The following is a 7,056-nucleotide window of genomic DNA, read 5'->3' as shown; positions in this document are numbered from 1 at the left end:
TCTTTCATTTACCCACTTTCATTTTTTATCTTCTAATCCTATTTGCTCTACCACTCACCACCGTGAAAAATAAATCAAACATATCATTCTCAAACTTTGTGTTCCTCTATTGTCAAACCTTGTTGCAGCTCATATGGCAAACTTTCACACCCATATGCACAAAGAGAACTACACCGCTAATAACCCCAATTGACCCGGTCCTACAATTGGTGGTTATTCAATTAATTTTTTTTTTGGAATAAAGGTATTGCTATTTTGCTGTTAAGGTTGATGTGCTTCATATTTTCTTTTTCATTTTTCATCACAAGTAGCTGGAATTATTATGCAAGAAATAATGTTGGGTCTCTGCATTTTTCAATAAATTTAGGTGCATAATTAATCATCTACAAAATATCCTTAATTCAAAATGGAAAGTTTTTATAAAGCATGATGATACATTATTATTATTATTATTATTATTATTATTATTATTATTATTATTATTATTATTATTATTATTATTATTATTAGTATTAGTATTATTATTATTATTATTATTATTACTATTAGTATTATTATTACTATTATTATTATTAGGTTTATTATTATTATTATTATTATTATTATTATTATTATTATTATTATTATTATTATTATTATTATTATTATTATTATTATTATTATTATTATTATTATTGGTGTTGACTTGGTAGACTTGTCTAGAATTAAACAAGTCTACGAGTAGCTTTGTTAGTAAAACTTCAATACCTTTCGTTTGGTTCACTACTGCCGGTTGTGATGTCGATTGAGAAGAGGATTTGATAAATCTAGGTGAATAATTAATCATCTTCAAAAATCTATTTAATTCAAAATGGAAATGTTTTATAAAACATGATGACATATTATTATTGTTGGTGCTGACTTGGTAAACTTGTCTAGAATTACACAAGTCTACCAATAACTTTGTTAGTAAAACTTCAATATATTTCCTTTGGTTAGTTAATGTTGGTTGTGGTGTTGATTGAGAAGAGGCTTTGATAAATCTAGGTGCATAATTAACCATCTTCAAAATCTTCTTAATTCAAAATGGAAAAGTATTATAAAGTTTGATGGCATATTATTATTGGTGTTGACTTAATAGACTTATTGAGAATTAAACAAGTCTATGAATAGCTTTATTAGTAAAACTTCAACATCTTTCCTTCGGTTCGCTAGTGTCAGTTGTAGCGTCCTGATGACGATTGAGATATTTTTTGTTGATAAATCTAGTTCATAACTGATCATCTTCATAATCTCCTTAAATCAAAATGGAAAAGTTTTATAAAGCATATTGCCACATTATTTTTATTTTTATTATTGGTATTGACTTGGTAGACTTGTCTATAATAAACAAATATAGAGTAACTTTGGTAGTAAAATTTCAATATCTTTCCTTTGGTTCGCTAGTATCACTTATGGCATAGTGGTGTCCATTGAGAAGAGGCTTTGATAAATCCATATGCATACTTAATCATCTTTCTAAATCTCCTTATTTCAAAATGGGATAGTTGTATAAAGCATGATGACATTATCATTTTTTTTAAAAGATTACACTTATCGCTCCTGTATGAATAGTGAGTGTAATGCATATATATATATATATATATATAAATAAAGTAGGGATGATTTGTGTGTGAGCAAAAGAATGAACAATGATCTATGTAATTTAACTAAAATTCGAGTGTAAATGTAATTTTACTAAAACTCGAGAACGAGTATAATTTTACTATTATTATTATCATTTTCTTCTTGGTTTTCACTAAAATAATTTTCAACTTTTTATTTGAAAGAATGACTTCACTTTTTTTCTTTTAAAAAAATAAAGGTTAAACGGTTGCATAACTACAAAACGAAAGCCCAATTAACAATTGCCTTCTACCAAAATAAAGTGAAAGCAATAAACAAAGAAAACATATTGACTTATGTTGAGAGTGGGATTTGAACCCACGCCCTTTCGGACCAGAACCTTAATCTGGCGCCTTAGACCAACTCGGCCATCTCAACTTTTGCGATTAATAATTAAATTAAAGATTTTAAATTCTAATAACATAAAAGTGTTTTCAAATTTTCATACACTTTAATGGTGATTAATAATGAAATTAAGGATTTTAACTTTGGCTATATTGTCACTTACTTTACTTTAACTTAAACTTTATTATATAATCACTTTAAATGATACTTTATTATATTTTTTCCTTTATACGACCATACATGATTTATTTTGTTGAACAACAAATATCATCAACCACTGTTTGAGTTAGATAGAGTTAATATGAATGACAAAACTTTCTTTACTATTATCTAATTAAATACACAATTTTAGTTACTTTGGTATTTCAAAATATTTTTAGTCATGTGAATATGATATTAACAATATAAATAATATAATATATATTGTATATCCAACCCTTTAGAGTAAGTTTGAAGGACAAAAAGCTAACACAAATAATTCTATTTCAAAGGCAAATATAACTAAAGTTTTGAATGTATTATTACATATTTCACTTTCAACAAATCTGAATGACATGAAATAATCGTTATTCGCTGAGTCACGACCAGTTCGCTCTCTTTAAGATGTTTCGTGGTACTGCTAAAATTGTGCAAGGAGACTATCAACCATGCTGTCCCTAAGATAAAATAGCTTAGTTCTCTGTTATAAGATTTCTTACTACATTGTAAGAATCACTCTCGAATACACCCACAATATGGCTACCTGTGCCAATTCTTTTTCCACAATACTGACTACCAGTGTCAGTTCTCGAAAAACCCACTTTGACTGCATGAGTCAATTCTCAAGTGTCACGGAAAGAAAGAGGGATAAGGTTATTGTAAATGCGTTGGCGGAATATAAGGGGGGAGAGAAGTTTAGAGGTAAACGCCTTCAACTTGGTGCAAATTATAATGAGGGAAAAATACATCTATTTATAGCTTGAGACCTCTAACGATTCTTTCACCAATGACTCTATTACCAACGGCTCTACCATAATGACCGACATCTCCTCCAACGACTCTCTAATAGCTCTTTCCTTGTTGCATGTGTGTGTTGACTTGGTCAACACACGGTCCAAGCCAAAAAGGCCCCAAAAAATTAAATAAATTAATTAATAATTAAATAAATAAACATTTTATTAAAAAGAATGTTTGGCCGCAACTTAAGGCTTATAAAGCCTTTCAACAATTCCTCTTCCAAGCAAAGTGAGACTAATGAGTTTTTTCATTTCACTTCAACACGTCATTGTTTCAACAAATTCCAACAATCTTCTACTTGAAATTAAAAAAAGATTTCCAGGAATTTATGTGGTCTCAATAAGATTGTGCATAAACAAAGGTGTCATGCGACTTGAACCTTTGCATAGTGAATAAAATCCAGATTTTACTAGAGTGACTCGTAGTCTTAAACTCTATCTCTAGCATCAAACCACACACAACCTTTTCAAATGTTTATTCTGTAAAGCCCGTGCGTTAAAGGCCATGCACGTCTATCCCAGTATAGTGAACGCTCTAGAAATTTATGCTCCAAAATTTCATAGGAAGCAACCCCCACTTCCACATTCACATATGTGTATCTATCAATAGTACTCATGTAGCCTAGATACGCCACTCCAATTGGAGTATAGATCTCATTAAGAGTTTAACTTATCCGTACATATGTTGCATGAGTCATGCTTCTCATAGTTTTATAGCATGTTCATTCTCATATCACTTCATGACTTGTTATTACTCATTGAACCTATTTCTTGGGATCTCCAATTAGATAGATCGGGTCATCATGAGTGATCCTCGTTCTAAGGGCAATAGTCTCATAATATGAGAAATATTATGGACTTTCTCTCTAGCTAGTCCTTTCATCAAAGGACCTGCTAAGTTATTCTCAGTGCGTACATGATCCACTCTAACAGCTCCTATAGAGAGTAACCCTCTAATGGTACTATGCTTATGACGGTTTTGTCGTTTCTTACCGTTATAAAAGCGGTTCTCAATTTTTTCAATAGTCGTGGTACTATCACAATGGATCAACACAGTTGGAATCGGTTTTTCCCATAGGGGAATCTTTGCAAGCAAGCTTCTCAACCAACTTGCTTCTTCACTAGCTGTTGCTAGTGCTATCATCTCAGCTTACATTGTGGATTGAGCCAAAATAGTCAGCTTCTTTGACTTCCAAGAAATAGCCCCACCAATTATGCTAAATATATAGTCATTGGTTGCTTTGGAATCATCTAAAAGAGTGTTCCAATCAGCATCGCTGAATCCTTCTAGTACAACTGGAAACCTTTGGTAATGTAATCCAAGGTTCATTGTTTTCTTAAGGTATCTTATTAGACTTTCTATAGCATGCCAATGCTCCATACTAGGTCTACTGGTAAACCTGCATAATAATCCCACAACATAGGCAATGTCAGGTCTAGTGCAATCTATGACATACCGAAGGCTACCAATGATGCTAGCATACTCAGCTTTCCTTACACTTTCACCGGTGTTCTTAAAGAGTTTTACACTTGGATCATATAGTGTGCTAGCAGCTTTACAGTCAAAGTATTTATATTTCTTTAACATCTTTTCCACATAGTGAGATTGATCAAAATATATTCCTTCTTTTGACCTAGTAGTTTTTATACCAAGGATTACACTTGCCTCTCCAAGGTCTTTCATATCAAAGTTGTTACCCAACAATGATTTCATATTATTCACAAAATGAATGTTGGAACCAAATATGAGTAGGTCGTCTACATAGAGATATATGATAGTACAAATGTTATTTTCTGATTTATAATAAATGCATTTATCAATTTCATTCACCTTAAACTCATTCGAGATCATTAAGTCGTTAAACTTTTCATGTCACTGCTTAGGTGTTTGCTTAAGACAATACAATGACTTATCTAACTTTCCAATCTTATTTTCTTGCCCATGTATTACAAAACCTTTAGGTTATTCCATATAGATTTCTTCTTCCAAATCACTATTTAAGAAAGTAGTCTTAACATCCATTTGATGTACTAATAAATTATGTATCACAGCGAACGAAATTAGTAATCTAATGGATGTTATTCTAGTGGCATGTGAAAATGTGATGAAGAAATCTACATTCTCCCTTTGCCTGAAATCCTTAGCTACAAGGTGAGCCTTGTATTTATCCACTATGCCATCAAGTTTCAGTTTCTTTTTCAATATCCACTTACAACTAATAGATTTGCAACCAGAAGGCAAGTCAGCTAAATTGCAAGTCTTGTTTGACTCTAGAGAAACCATTTCATCATTTATGGCCTCTTGCCACAAATCAACATCCAAAGAAGTCAAAGCTTCTTGAAGAGTTGATGGATCTTCTTCCAATGCATAAACCATATAACCAGGTTCATACTCTCTAGTAGTCCTTATTCTCTTACGTCTTCTAGGTTCTATTTCTAACCCATCATTATTATCATTATTTCTAATCACAAGTATGTTACTAGTTGTTGTGCCCCACTATTCCTCAATTTAAAATGGAATTTCATTTCATTGAAGTCTGCATCATTAGACTCAATGATCATTTTCGTGTTAAGGTCATAAAACATGTACGCCTTGTTGTTTATAGCACACCCAATGAATACACATTCATAGGCTCTACTTGTAAATTTTAACTTTCTTGGGGTCTAGTATCCAGACATAGGCCAGACAACCTCAAGTTCTCAAATAAGACAAGTTTGATTGTCTATTCTTAATAATTTCATATGGGAAAATTTTGCTTTTAGTCTTGGGGACACGTTTTAGCATATAACATACAGTTAATAAAATTTCACCCACCAAGAGGGTGATGCACCAAAACTTAACATAATAACTACAACTAATTCAGTTAAAGCTCTATTCTTTCTTTCAGCTTTACCATTCATTTTAGGTGAATAATATGTTGTAGTTGTTTCATGAATAATGTCATTTAATTTATAAAAATTATTAAACATATTAGAGTCATACTTAGTGCCTTTATAACTTCTGAGTTTCTTTATTTTATTGTTGAGTTGATTTTCAATTTCAGTTACATATAACTTAAACATGTCAAATGATTCATTTTTATTTTTCATAAGATATACATAAGTAAAATCAGAACAGTCGTCAATAAAAGTGATAAAATAATATTTACCATTTCTAGTTAACGTTCCATCTAATTCACATATATCTGAGTGTATTAAATCTAAAGGCTGCAGATTCTCGCATAACTGACTTATGTGGTTTTTTTTTTGAAATTTTTGCTTGATTGCATGACTCACAAATTTCAAAATCATTTTTAGATAACTTTGGAATTAAACCTAAGCTACTCAAATTTGAAATTGCACGTTTATTAATATGACAAAGTCTAGTATGCCAAATATTAAAATCACACAACAGTAAATAGAATAAAAAATTTTATTAATAGAAACATCAACATTTAATTTAAACATGTCACAAGTGGCGTATCCTTTCCCAAAAAATACCAAATTCCTAGTAAGAGTATACAAGTATGCTCCTATGGTCTGGGTAAAACCAGCCTTATTAAGAAGAAAACAAGAAACTAGATTATTCCTCATCTCTGGAGTGTGCATTACATCTTTGAGAATCAGAGTCTTTCTATATGTAAACTTCAGCTCCACATCACCAGTTCCAGCAACAACGGTGGTGTGGGAGTCTCCCAACAACACCTTGTCATCAACATCCGTGTATTTTTTAACATAGCACGATCTTAGTATATATGGCGAGATGCGCCAGTATCTACCCACCAGTGCCTCCAACCATAGTGTGCTCATATAATACATTAACAAATGGCTCACCAACCATGTTGGCCTATGGAGGATGATCCATTGATTTATTTTTGCACTTGCGTGCCATATGACCTGGTTTCCTACACTTGAAGCAAGTGAACATGTTTCCATATTCATTCTTAGTAGGTGGCTTAGCACATTGAACTTTTTGAGGATTCCAATTCTTGTTGCGACTAATGTTCTTAGCCTTATTCCCATTGCAGTTCTGATTCTTGAAATTAGTGCCAAAAGGCTTCAGAACCACACCTGAGAATTTCTTCTTAGTGTT

The 7,056-nt window shown here is 31.7% G+C and overlaps 1 non-coding gene across 1 annotated transcript; it reads right to left on the bottom strand.

Annotated features, from left to right (window-relative positions):
* Window positions 1,942-2,022, bottom strand: TRNAL-AAG. The gene has a single exon. It is a non-coding gene; the product is annotated as a tRNA-Leu (tRNA).

Source organism: Lupinus angustifolius, chromosome LG02, assembly GCF_001865875.1.
Source record: "Lupinus angustifolius cultivar Tanjil chromosome LG02, LupAngTanjil_v1.0, whole genome shotgun sequence".
NCBI lineage: Eukaryota > Viridiplantae > Streptophyta > Magnoliopsida > Fabales > Fabaceae > Lupinus > Lupinus angustifolius.
This window is presented reverse-complemented; position numbering and strand designations above follow the sequence as displayed.